Source organism: Hyperolius riggenbachi, chromosome 12 (genome assembly GCF_040937935.1).
Source record: "Hyperolius riggenbachi isolate aHypRig1 chromosome 12, aHypRig1.pri, whole genome shotgun sequence".
NCBI classification, from domain to species: domain Eukaryota; kingdom Metazoa; phylum Chordata; class Amphibia; order Anura; family Hyperoliidae; genus Hyperolius; species Hyperolius riggenbachi.
Window position 1 is genome coordinate 91486341 of NC_090657.1, and position 14146 is coordinate 91500486.

General features: G+C 42.8%; 1 protein-coding gene across 2 annotated transcripts in view; it reads left to right on the forward strand.

Annotated features, from left to right (window-relative positions):
• Positions 1-14146, forward strand: part of RAB5C (RAB5C, member RAS oncogene family) — a 50607-nt gene that overhangs the window by 22389 nt on the left and 14072 nt on the right. The gene's annotated exons all lie outside the window — the stretch shown is intronic.

The following is a 14146-nucleotide window of genomic DNA, read 5'->3' on the forward strand; positions in this document are numbered from 1 at the left end:
TTTCAAAACCTGAACGGAAGGTCCGGATCTGCTGCATTTTCACGGACCACGGATACACGGATGGGTAGTGAAAAGCAATGAGAAAACGCATCTCCATCTCCACAGGCAAAATAGCAACAAAAACTGATGAGAAAACAGATAGCCTGAACTTTATTATTGGCCCAAAAAATCCTCCCACTACCTTCCTAATGATAGAGACGGTTTCTGTCCGTGAAAAACTGAACGGAAACTGATGCACTTTGATCAGTTTGCGGGCTGGTGGTACTTCCCCTGATCCCGGACTGCAGTGTCCGTCCTGCAACCGTACCTAGTATGGACCTAGCCTGAGGGCTGGAACCCACAAGAGCGTTTTTTGAGCATTTTGGCAGCGCTGCGATACGCTAGCGGTTTGCCAAAACGCTCAGCTGATAATGGATGGGGCAACTTCCACAGGAGCGTTTGCGTTTACCAGAAACGCAAACGCAGGACCTGCAGCATTTTGGGAGCGTTAGCGCTTCAATGTAAAGTATTGAAACGCTAGCAGAAACGCTCAGCAAAACCTAAACTGAGCGGTTTTGCTAGCGTTTTGCGTTTCAGCACACTGTAACAAATTTAAAAATAATTCACAGGACCAATCAGGATAAAAACGCAAAACGCTACACAACTGCTGAGGAAAAAAATACACTGTTGCAAAACGCGACCGAAAACGCGCATGAATCCGCTTGCAAACCGCTCAGACAAAACGCTAGCGGTTGCGTTTTGCGTTTGCAGATTTCAGTGGGTTCCAGGCCTGATAGTAAACACAGGATGCAGCATTTTTCTTTTGTTGTACAATAAAATCTAGTTTATAGTAAACCTATGGGTATAGTAAACTCAGTCCTCCGGTTCCAGCAAATGCGTCTGCATAAATATGCAATGTATGACCCATTCTGATATAGTAAACTACTTTTCCTGGTCCTTTGGAGTTTACTATATGTAAATGTTAACTGTATTACGTAGTCAAATTTTTTTATTTCCCTTCAGAAATCACTAACTCAGTCGCACAGTGTGAATGTTGGACAAGCGCATAATTTTGTTAAAATGCATGCAATGTAAAGAATTAATGATTGCACGGTGTTAACAATGCTGATCACTTTTTTTGTGGAAAAGAGCACTAAAGACAGAGTATGTCTTAAGCCATGAAGCAATTAACATTTGCATTATACATGTCAGTTAGCCAGACTGTTGCCAGGTGTGAGATTGCTTGTACATGCAAGTGTTTAGGTGTTTCTTTCACCTCACTATCTCATACAGCCATATCAATCCCTGCCATGCCTGTGGAGTCGGTACCAAAATCATCATCCAACTCCGACTCCTCAGTTTATAAAATCTCCAACTTCAACTATAGGTACCCAAAATTGCTCCGACTCTACAGCACTGGCTGAGGTGGAAATGTGACTGGTGCTCTAAAAGAGGAACTGCATTGAAAATATCAGAATTAATACAATTTCTTATTATTTTTTTTTAATTATCTATTTATAAATCATGTAGTCAGTGTTCATTGTAAAATCTTTCCTCTCCCTGATGTACATTCTGAAATGTATCACTGGAGATGAGATTTTTTTGTTCTGTCAGGTAATCTGTATGGAATGAGAGTTCTATGCATGAGGGAGATATTGCTTGCTTGGCAGTTATTTCCCACAATGCAGCAAGGTTCACAACCGGCATACTGTCAGGACTAAGGTCAAGAAATCACACTGTGCGAGGGGTGTCACCACAATTTTCGGCAACTTATCGGGATGAAGTTTAATTCTGGGTTCATGTTCCTCTTTAGTGTATATGGACTTTTGACTTCATTGTGTCTGTGATTCCAACTCCTCTGCAAACTGAAGTCCATTGCTCACTACTTCCAAACGTACGCTGACTTTTTCCTTCAGTCTTTAGCTCAGGGTGAAGTTAGAAAGAGATTTGAATTCAAAACTCCATATTTTATGAGTTTGTGTTGGATTCCATAAGCAGGCAGAAGTTTTTATAGGTCCCCCCCCCCCCCCCCAAATTACATTGAGCTGTCTCTAGCAATGGATGTTTCGGGCTTGGATAACTCCTCATATAACCACATGTGCTCATAGCTTCCCGCTGTGGGTGGAAGGATCTCCTTGTACTGCTCCTGACCACGCTCCACTTGTGTTTCATCAATTTTGATCTAAGGTTGGTGTCAGCAAGCGATCTGAACTCAAAACTACACTGCTACTTACACATTTTTACTTACTTTTTAAATTCTTTATGACTTTGTGTTGGATCCCGTAAGTAGCCAGTAGTCTTTTACAGATATGTTAGCCCCCCCCCCCCTCCTTAACCAAGAATTGAACTTCATCCCAATTAGTAGCTGATGCCCCCTTTCCCATGAGACATCTATTCCTTTTCTCAAATGGATCATCAAGTTGCTCCACAGGCGCTGTAACCTTAATGGAAGTCCGTCTCCACTCAAGTGCAGGGCTCCAATTGGCGATGCACACATTCACCCCGCAGGACGTTAAGGTCTGCTCTTGGAGAACGCCAGCCCTGGATCCCAGGACACGTGGTGTAGGTAGCGCTGCTCACATGCAGTCGTGTAAGCTCCACCCACCTGCGCGTTTCGCATCCCCGTTGGATGCTTTATCAGGGTGTGATGAAACCTGAGACTACTTTCCTCTCACTTACACTTTAAGTAGCAAGACAATATGCTCTGTACAGCGCTGCGGAAGATGTCGGCACTGCATAAATAAGGCAGAGGCTGCAGCAGGGCTGTGGAGTCAATGCAAAAATAATCCGACTCCCACTCCTCAGTTTATGAAACCTCTGACTCCAGGTACCCAAAATGGCTCAGACTCTTTAGTCTAATACTTACTAAGACTATGTATTATTTGGTACAAAAATCATCCGACTCCTGACTCTCCAGGTACCTAAAATTGTTCCAACTCCTCGACTCCGATGCCACAGCCCTGGGTTGCAGGAGCTACATGTGTTGAATCCATTCATTTTGAATAGGAATGCTTGGGGTGCACAACTCTTTCTTTATGTGCCTCAGATCTAGACATTGCCTGTGGTATCCCTCTTTAAGCCCCATCTACATCATACGATTCTTTGTACGATTCAATTACGATTCTATTTACGATCCGATTAAATCCAACATGTCCGAATGGCAAATCGAATTAAATCGAATCGAATCCAGATCGGACATGTCGGAATTAATCCGATCGTAAATAGAATCGTAATCGAATTGTACAAAGAATCGTATCGTGTAAATGGGGCTTTACACAATCTAATAAGGCAGTCTCAGAGATTGGCTCCCCTTCTGTCAAATACATTTTGCACATACCCAACGCACAGTGACAAACGTATTGTGATGTACCCAAAAACCTTTGATATACAGTATAGCGTTTGAGGCCTTTTAACAACTGATGTATATGGTTAAATGAGTATAATCTAATGTCCAGTACTTGCTAAACCATAGGTGACGTGGATGCTTTTACCCAACCTCACTTCCTCATAAGCAGAGGAAGCAGCAACCACGCCACCAGGCAGCACACACGTCTTGATTTGCTGTTTTGTGCTGTGGTGAGAACTCTGAGCGCTCTGTGCTGCCTTTTCTCCAGACACGAGTAGAAAATAATTGCAGAAACTCTCATTGAGCATAGAGAGCACTTTGGTACAGTATAAGTTAGAGTCCATTCTGATATTAGCCTGGTAGTGGGGGTCAGTGAGCTGTGGCTCCTCAGTCTATAGAATATTTTTTTTTTTTTTTATTTTTTTTTTTTTTACTTTAAAGTACAACTGAAGTGAGAGGGATATGAAGTATGCTGTATGTTTTTGTTTTTTTAAACAATGCATAACATTGGCTGTTCTGCTGCCATTCTGCGTCTAATAATTTTAGCCATAGACCCTGAACAAACCTGAAGATCAGATGTTTGACTCAAGTGTGACTGTATTTTCCACATGCTTGTTTCAGGTGTGTGATTCAGACACTACTGATGCACAAAAAATCAACAGGATGCCAGGCAACTGGTATTGTTTAAAAGAAAATAAATATGGCAACCTCCATATCCCTCTCACTTCAAGGGAACCTAAACTGAAGGGAAAAAAACAAATTTTAATTTCCCTGGGCCTTCTACCAGCCCCCTGCAACCGCCCTGAGCCCACGCTGTCACTAAGTGATCCTCCAGTCCCCCACAGTAACTCCATTCTGGCCGACTCTCTGTGAGCTGCGCGCATCCTCAATCACAGTCGGGAGCTTTTTGCGCATGCGCAGTAGACTTTTTTTTTTTTTTGTGCTGCTAATGCGCAGAGCACTCCCGTCCAAGGGAGCACGATCAGGAGGTGCAGGGACCAGGGCCACGCCTCCAAAATGAGAGGGCTACTGCAGGGGAACGGAGGATCGCTTTGTGACGGCAAAGGGCAGCTGCGGAGGGCCGGTTAGAAACCCCCAGGTAAATTACATTTTGGGTCATTAGGTTCCCTTGAAGTGAGAGGGATATGGAAGGTTGCCTGTTGTTGTGTTTTTTTTTTTTTTGTTTTGTTTGTTTTTTGTTTGTTTTTTCCTTCAGTTTAGGTTCACTTTCACCTTTAAAATTCCAGGTTATTTTTTAGTTTCAGGTGGGTTTAAAGCCCAAGTCCACACACATTAAAGAAAGCTTTACATTTGTTGAAGTTATTGCAACACATCATAACACAGCCATTTATACGTTATTGATACACAGATTGCTGAATGATGCAGTGATGATGTCACGCTGGGGCTTATGTCCAGTGTCCCGTCATCTGCTAGATGCAGGCTTCTGTAACTTGGCTAGTTTATGGAAGGGGGTGTGATCTTCAATCCATTGGCTGGGAGCTGTGCACCTCCTCTCTTGGGGGGGTGAGGTGTTTGATTTCCACAGTGTGTTTAGGAGAAACACAGGTGCTCCTGGAGTATGAGTTGGAAGATTGTGGGTGGGTTATGAGTTAGAACCGTGCCTGAAGGAGCACCAAGTGCTCTGGGCCAATGGCTTCCTGGCTGTACAGTGGAGTTACATAGCCCTAAAGTTGAAGACCTTAGTAAAGCGAGTGGTGGGGGGATTTTAGAGGGGGCTCCACAGTTCTTAGTTACAGTGGGAAGAGGAGGATAGAGTGGGAATGGACTGTAACTTCTGGTGTCAGCAATGCAATCGAGGCTTCCCCAATGCTTCTTGTTTCAAACCTCCAGACTTTAGTCTTGATCTCTCCATAACTCCAAAAAAGCCAGTTTACAGTGCTGAGCACAACCGATTACATTTCAAGTTTCTTGTTTCTTCCTTCACCTGAAATGTAAGATGTAAATTCACTTCTATGAATCATCACATTTTTGAGACTGCTGGTGGAGGACTATGCTCATGCATTCTGAAAGACTGGCATGGCGGATCAAGTTGAATCATTTTGTTCAATAACCAGTGTGCTCCAATCTTTAAAGAGAACCTGTAAGGAAAAAGTGCCCCTATGGGATGCTTACCTTGGGAGGGGGAAGCCTCTGGATCCTTATGAGGCTTCCCTTATCCTCCTCCGTTTCAGCTCTGTCAGACGCCTGGACTCCAGGATCATTACAATCCTGTGTGAGCCTCGCACAGGCGCAGTAGTGGCTTTCCTCCGGGCTCAGGCAGAAGAAGCCAAACCTGATGGTATCCACTCTACTGTGCAAGCATGCCTGCGCATTAGAGCGGATCTGATCGTGTTCTGCTATTTCTGCCTGAGCCTGAACAAAAGCCACTTCTGCACCTGCGCAAGGCCCATACAGGATTGTTAAAGGGGTTCTTTCGCGAAAAAAGTAGGCAGTTAAAAAATGTGACAGATGACAGGTTTTGGGCCAGTCCATCTTTTTAAGGGGGATTCTCAGGGCTTTCTTAGTTTTCAACAGCATTTCCTGAACAACAGTTGCAAAATCTAACTGACATATTAGTGTGCACGTGATTAGTGAGGCCAAGTTCTGGTATCTTGCTATTTTGGCAGTTAAACTGTTGTTCAGGAAATGCTGTTGAAAACAAAGAAAGCCCTGAGAATCCCCCTTAAAACCTGTCATCTGTCACATTTTTTAACTGCCTACTTTTTTCGCGAAAGAACCCCTTTAAGATCCTGGAGCCCCAGCAGATTTTCAACTGGAACGGAGGAGGATGAGGGAAGCCTCATTAGGATCCAGAAGCTTCTCCCTCCTGAGATAAGTACCCCTAAGGCAGGGATGTCAAACCGGTCCTCACACATTTTTGATACAGCTCAAATGAATTGATGAGGCTGAATCAGGAAAGATGTGGTAGAACACATTCCTCTTTCTCAGTCAATCCTAAACACTGGCTACGATCTGGCCCTCCAGACCTGGAGTTTGACACGTGCCCTAGGGGCTCTTTTTTTTTTTTTTTTTTTTTCTCTTCTAACAGATTCTTTTTAAACGATCTTTCCACTTAAGTCTATGGAACTTCCCCCTGCATTCTTCTACGTTTTTAACAATCCTTTAGTTGGTCATGTTTTTGTAGTCAATTGCTGTTCTCTACAACCCATCGGTAAAGATCTTTAGTCTAAAGGTTGTGAAAAATGAGTTCATCAGAAGTTTCCAGTGATTGTGTAGCAGTGTGTACTTGGCTTTATTCCCTTCCCCAGACAGTGGCTTAACTGCTGTAAATGACCAGGGCATATATTCTTTAACAGGAATAATGTGTTGCTTGTATAGCTGGTGTATGATTTTTCTGTGTGAGCAATTTCATGAACACACTGTGCAGTTGTGGTTGAGCAGGTAGAGAAGTAAAACAGAAAGAATAGCTTGGTTTCCAGATGTCTGGACTCTAGAATTTCTCAAGCTATTAGCGGTGACCACAGGAAGAATAAAGTGACTTTTCCGAAACCGATATAAAGTGGAGTCTGTGTAGACGATTTATTTGTTGCGTGTGGTTATAATGTCTTAAAATGTGGCTGGGGTGAATAACGCAAGATGATGGCAATACTGATTTTAGCAGACCTGTTTTAAAGGTGAATGCCATGCGGTGTCATTGGACTGAGGAGTTAGTAAGAATATGACCTTCAGGCCTGGAACCCACTACAAATCGCTAGTGCAATTGCTAGAATTTTTTTTACAGCTTGCGGTAATTTAAAATCGCACACAAATCGCTATGTGTAGTGACTCATGAGCGATTTGCCAGTGCTTCAATACTTTACATTGAAGCGCAAGTGCTCCCAAAATGCTGCATGTCCTGCGATTGCGACTTTTTTTTTTTTAAATTTACATTGGTAGAGCATTTAGGGAAATAGCTAGCGATTTAAAGAGACACTGAAGCGGAAAAAAAATATGATATAATGAATTGGTTGTGTACTATGAATAATTACTAGAAGATTAGCAGCAAAGAAAATATTCTCATATTTTTATTTTCAGGTATATAGTGTTTTTTCTAACATTGCATCATCCTATAATATGTGCAGATTACACAACACTCAGCATTCAAAATGAGTCTTTCAGAGCAGTCTGTGAAGTAATGAACTATCCTCTAGCAGAGGAAAAGTAAACAGTTCAATTACAGTTGAGATAATAAAAGTCAGATAACAGCCCTCTCCACGACTAACTTAGTCAGAGAGCTTAAAGCTGGCCATACACTGGCCCGATTTGCGCCTGTTTCGACAGCAGATTCGATCACTGGGATCGAATCTGCTGCCAATCGTTCACGCTACACGCCGAATTTCGATCCATTTCGTCCGATCCCGTCGATCGCGCCGTGCGGAAAATAACAGTCGATCGCCTGCGGGTAAAGAGCGCATCGCTAGCGGCGTTCGAGTGCCCGACGACCGACGCAATAGAGCCCGCATACATTACCTGCTCCGCCGGCGCGACTCCAGTCTCCCGGTCACCGCAGGAAGTTTAAACAGTAGAGCGCCCTCTACTGTTTAAACTTCCTGCCGGGCTAGAAGAAGTGAGGCATGCCGGACCTGGAGACCAGAGCGCAGACAGAGCAGCGGTGACCGGGGGACTAGAGTCGCGCCGGTGGAGCAGGTAATGTATGCGGGCGGGGGCAGCAGCACCACCACAACAGATTGTGAACAGTTTCAGGCTGAAATCGGTTCACAATCTGTTTGCTGTAAAGGTAGCCATACGATCCCTCTCTGATCAGATTCGATCAGAGAGGGATCTATCTGTTGGTCGAATCTGATGGCAAATCGACCAGTGTATGGCCACCTTAATAGCTTTTTTGCATAGAGATAACAACTGGAGTTTCTCAACTCTTCCTGTACTGGAAACAATTAGACTGATGTATCTGATCTTAATGTTTTTTTCTTAGCTGTACTACACATACAAATCATAATATCATCATTTTATTTTCGCTTCAGTGTCTCTTTAATGCGCTCCCTAAACGCCCCAAAAAGCGCCCCTGTGGGTTCCATCCCTCAAGCCGTAATTTTATTCTTTTTAAGACCCTTTCTTGCCAGCTATTCCACTGAATTATTTGAATAAGTCAGGAGACAAGAAAATAAACCATTTATATTCAGTGTAGCTTCAAGGAGAAAGGTGTTGTCTTTAAATGCGGTAGAATGGATGAGCTCTGCATGAGGGGAACAGTTTGTTGTTTTGATAGCAAGGGGTGTAAACACACAATCTGAAAGTCCATATAAAGCAAACCAGAAACGGTTATATAGAAAGATTTGATACCGCCGTAAGTACGTCTGAGTACTGCCATTCAGCCGCAACCAGCCTCGGTAACTGGTTGTCGTGTCAGTCGGGGTCTTAGCACCTGGTAAGTATCAAAGCTTTCTATATTAGTCTCTGGTACACTTTAAACTCTTGCACATTTGAAGAGTATCTCCAGTGAAAATAATGTAATAAAAAAGTGCTTCTTTTTTTTCAATTCTGTATAAATGATTGTCAGGGTTTGCCCTTTGTAAAATCTTTCCTCTAACTGATTTGCATTCTGACATTTATCACATGGCGACATTTTTACTTGCGGCAGGTGATGTCACTGGAAGTAGCTGCGGCTTGCTTTTTTGGCAGTTAACAGCTGTAAACAGTTTTTTCCCACAATGCAATGAGGTTCACAGAGAGGAAACTGCAGGACCATGGTCCTCAGTTTCCTGTGGGAGGGGGTTTCACCATAATATCAGCCATACAGAGCCCCCTGATGATCCGTATGTGAAAAGGAATAGAGTTCTCATGTAAAAGGGGGTATCGGCTACTGATTGGGATGAAGTTCAATTCTTGTTCATGGTTTCTTGTGCAGTATCAATACCATAACTGCAATTTTTAGCTCTTTTATAAGCAAGGGAAAACTGTACTGAAAGGGAAATTGCAGTTTGTCATATAACGAGGGGTTACTTTGCCACATCCCGGGCTTTACCTCAACAGACATTGGCTAATCTCTGCTATTTACAGTACTAAATGAAGCTACATGCTCCTTTTTTAGATATGTAAAGTAAGCACAGGTATCCCCTGATGTTGGCCCTATGTACGGGAATGAACTGCTGCCCCCACGCCTCCTGTTATTACTTTCGGTACCTGAGCGAACATTCCTACAGCAAGGTGCTGCTCGTGCAGTCACGCCCTCCCATTGCCATAGAGCAATTCATGCTGTTTGGCCAGGTGCTGAACCATGTGTTATTGCAGTGCCCCCTGAAATGGCTTAAGTGTGTGCATAGCCTTATTCCTGGCTAGCTTTGTTTCCCATGATGCATCACTCCTGAATATGCAAATCATCTCTTTATGCCCTTGAAAGCAAAGCTTTTCAAGTTCAGAACCTCTGGTGTATAGTGAGCCTGTAGCTAATAAATTTTCCAGACCCTCACCAATCCTTTTTTTTGTTTTTTTTTGTTTGTTTTTTCCCAAGAAGGCAAAATTGTATTTAGAATAACTTTTTAATAGATTTTCTACAGGCTGGGTCACGCGTATCCATTTTATCATTGGGTGGGAGGGGGTTGTCCATTGTGGATCATAACTGGTCATCTTGGCCAATAATAGCCGATTGCATTGCCACTTGTCAAATGAATGTCATGCATTGACTTCAGGGAGGCGACGCAATCTACAACAAATAGCACATACCTGAAGCAATACACCCGTACAATACGGTAGTGCCACTTCAGCATAGCATGAGCTGAGCCTTCTGCTTACATTATTGGTCTTTCCCTGTGGTAAGATAAAGAGATCTGTACACCATAGCCTAGTCTCTGTCCAGCCCATCTCTATATACTGATGTCACCCTTTTGCAGCGTTCACACAGACACCACATTCTGCTGCCGCTGTATTGGAATGTTTCCAGGCATCTTGAGGCGAAAACCATACCAAATCCAACATCTTGGTGAGCAGTTAGCATCCACCAAACATTACATGTGTGGTTGTTCACCATCAGTCAGTCAACCGCACCCAAATAGGTACCGCTTATAAATGTACTCAGAGTAAAGGTAGCATTTATAGTAGTCGGCTACTTTTACCTCCTCTTTCCGATAGAGGGAGAACGCTTGTCTATACTAAAGTCTCCTATTTGAGTATAATGGTGGCTTTCCTTAGAGCAAGAAAGGCATATGTTGCTCTCCTTGCTCACGCTATGGTATTCCTTCCAGTAAAATCTCAGTTCTTATTCAATAGAATTGCATGAGCAGCATTTCCTGCACATTTTTATGCTGTAACTGCTGGGGTTGTAATGTGCTCATAACTTGTGGTCAATAAAATATTCATGTCCTGTAGAACGCACAGCAGGTCATTACCCAGCATCCCAAGTGTGAGTAATGGTATACTTCAGTGTGTGGCAGTAGTACAGACTGAGGGTATGGCTACAGTATGGACACTTGGGAAAGGTGGTATACTAATAAAAATTTATGTTTTCTCTGTGTTTTTTGTAATGCTGTTGTCTAAATGTATTTATCCTTTTAAGCTAGGCACTCGTTATAATAACACTTGCTATAGATTAGATGGTAGATTTAGTATAAATATTGAATGTAACAAATTGCTTTTAAAGGGAACCTAAAGTGAGAGGTATAGGTAGGCTGGCATACTGTATTTGGTTCCTTTTAAGCAACCAAAGCCAAAAGCTCAGCATCACAGCCAGGAAACTGGCATTGTTTATAAAGGAATGAAGATGGCTGCCTCTGTGTTCCTCTCACTTCAGGTTCCCTTTTAAGGACAACTATAACGAGAGTGATATGGAGGCTGCCATATTTATTTTCTTTTCAGCAATTCCAGTTGTCTGGTGACAGCTGGTGATCTGTTGTGATGATCCTCTAATACTGTTATCCATAGTCCCTGAACAAGCATGCAGCAGATCAGGCGTTTCTGACGGTGGCCCAGTGCACACCAAAAACCTCTAGCAGATCCACAAAACGCTAGAGGTTTTTGAAGCATAATTCAGAGTGATTCTAGGCATGGTTAGAGAGGTTTTCTAAACATGCCTAGCGTTTTTGGAGCGTTTTTGTGTAGCAGATTTCATATATTGTTACAGTAGAGCTGTAACTGAACAGCTACTGTAACAAAAATGCCTGGAAAACCGCTCTGAGCTAGCGTTTTTCAGAGCAGTTTTCCACTTTCCTATACTTTAACATTGAGGCAGAAACGCCTCAGAAATCTAAAAAATGTTGCAGCCTCCGAGTTTGCATTTGTGGATAAAACGAGCCGCTCTGGTGTGCACCAGCCCATTCACTTTCATTAGCCAAGCGGTTTTCCCCCCTGCAAGCGTTTTAAAAAACGCTCCAAAACCGCTCTGGTGTGCACCAGCCCATTGTCAGGTCTGACCAGATTAGCTGCATGCGGGTTTTGGGTGTGATTCAGACACTGCTGCAGCCAAATAGATCAGCAGGGCTGCCAGGCATCTGGTATCGTTTTAAAAGAAAATAAATATGGCAGCCTTCATATTCTTATCACTTTAGTCGTCCTTTAAAGGAAGAAGGCCCAATAGATTGCTGTTTGATCGTGTTGTTGACTGGAAAAGGCTATTTTTCAGCAGACTGAACATGCACAGAAAGGGTGGCAAAAGAGCACGTCTCTGAGGCTTTCCGCTGCAATAAACAATACAAAGCTTGTGGCTGTGACAGGGAATGGGATATGCTCTAATATAGAGTGTGTCACAGTGAGAATCTGCTAAAGGATCAATATCGAGAAGATCTCAGTCTTTTACCACATCTTGCTGTTGTATGCCTACCTTTACCATTTTACTTCTAGAGTGGGGTTCTTCAATGCTGGCACTGCACTATAGCCATGCTGCTTGATATTCTAATTTACATTCCGTGTACAGATTTGTTGGGTTTGAAACACCAGATGCAGGTCACATACATGACAAATGTGTATTATAAATATCACTTCTCCACTTTGTTTTCTACGCTAATATGAGCTCTTTGGAATCTTTACACTAGTGGAAGATCTGTCATTTGCCAACAGGAACTGTAGATGTTCAAAATGCAGTGCTGAGGGGGGTGTCAGTGTTGCTTTACAGAGCATGTACCGTAGTCAGATGCAGAAGTTGCAGATTGTTTGTGATTGGCTTATTTCTAGGCTGTATGCAGTTAGCAACAACTTTGAAAATTAGAACCTTATTTATTGGTAATCTCTATACAGCTTTATCAACAGTTCATCGATGTTGATGACCAAATATTGTATACTTGAAACACCAACTCCAGGCACCAATGATAACATATATCTGATAAGTTAGCGTGTTGTCCAAATGTTAAATAGGAACTCTACACAAAACATAGAAAGGAAATTACGTAAAAAGTTAAACCCTAGCTTTTTATTAAATCCATGCTCCTCTTCCAGGTAATAAATTAGGTTATGTCTGAATGTTCCAAAATGCTCCTAAATACCCCCCAGTAGCTCAACCAAGCCTCTATCGCATGTTCTGATTGGAAGGGGCGGTGAACAGCCACGGCTTAATACTCCCATAAGACACCATGCCCTAGTCATGTTTGATGCCACTGCTGCTATTTTCAGTGGAATACACATATTTAGGGACTTTTTAAAACAGAAAATGATCAGTCAGATGCTATTTTTTTAGGTCGTAATTTAAAGTGGTATGAAACTCTGCATTTCTTCTTTGCTCAATCAGATTTACAGCATAAAACCTACTACCAGGAAAATGGTGGTACAAAGGCATTTCAAACAGTTAAACACAGCCCTTAAAGTTGGGAAAGTGATTACATTATGTTGTTTATATTTCAGCCTCTATTAGTGAACCTTTCAAGCAGTGTTTGAGCTGAACACAGACTAGTACACAGAAGACAAATTCTCACTGAATACTTTTACAAATACAGTAGCTATGCAGTGAATTACAATGGCAGCTTTCTGAGCAGAAAAACTGTGCTTTGGTAACTTGTAATTTTGTAAATGGATCATAATTTGCACAAAAGCAAATATAACTGTATGGGTGATTAAAAAGTAGGTAAACACATTTACTGAATATCATGATAGTTTAATACCACTTTAATTACCAAAGGGAGGGGTGCCCACGTTCAGTAAAAAAAAAAAAGGTTGGTTTGAGTAGAACAGCGCTGGGCAAACTACGACCTGCATGCGCCACTTCTTGGTGGGCGAATTCTACCCCCCCAAATCATCAGTTGCAAGCGGCAAGGAATTTGAAACTCACTTCAGTGCCTATTCCAGCATTGTCTCCATGGCAACAGGGCGTAACATGACTTGCCATCAGGACGTGCCGGCGTATTATACGCTGGTGACTCCTGATGGGGAGCCATGTGACGCGGTGTTGCTATGGAGATGGCGCTGGGGAGTTTTAAATTCCCCACTTTCCACCCGCTCTCACTCTGCAAGTGGAAGGAAGTGAGAAATTTGAGGAATGCGGTTTGCAGCATGCAGCCTGGGCCACGAAAAGTTTGCCCGGCCCTGGACTAGAAAGACCCCTTGATCCATGCAGCAAGTGTGCTTAAAGAGACTCTAACAAAAATTGCATCCTGTTTTTTATCATCCTACAAGTTCCAAAAGCTATTCTAATGTGTTCTGGCTTACTGCAGCACTTTCTGCTATCACAGTCTCTGTAATAAATCAATGTATCTTTCCCCTGTCAGACTTGTCGGCCTGTGTCTGGAAGGCTGCCAAGTTCTTCAGTGTTGTGGTTCTGCTATGAACTCCCCCTTCCAGGCCCCTCTATGCACACTGCCTGTGTATTATTTAGATTAGGGCAGCTTCTCTCTTCTCTCTTATCTTTTACAAGCTGGATAAATCGTCCTCTGAGCTGGCTGGGCT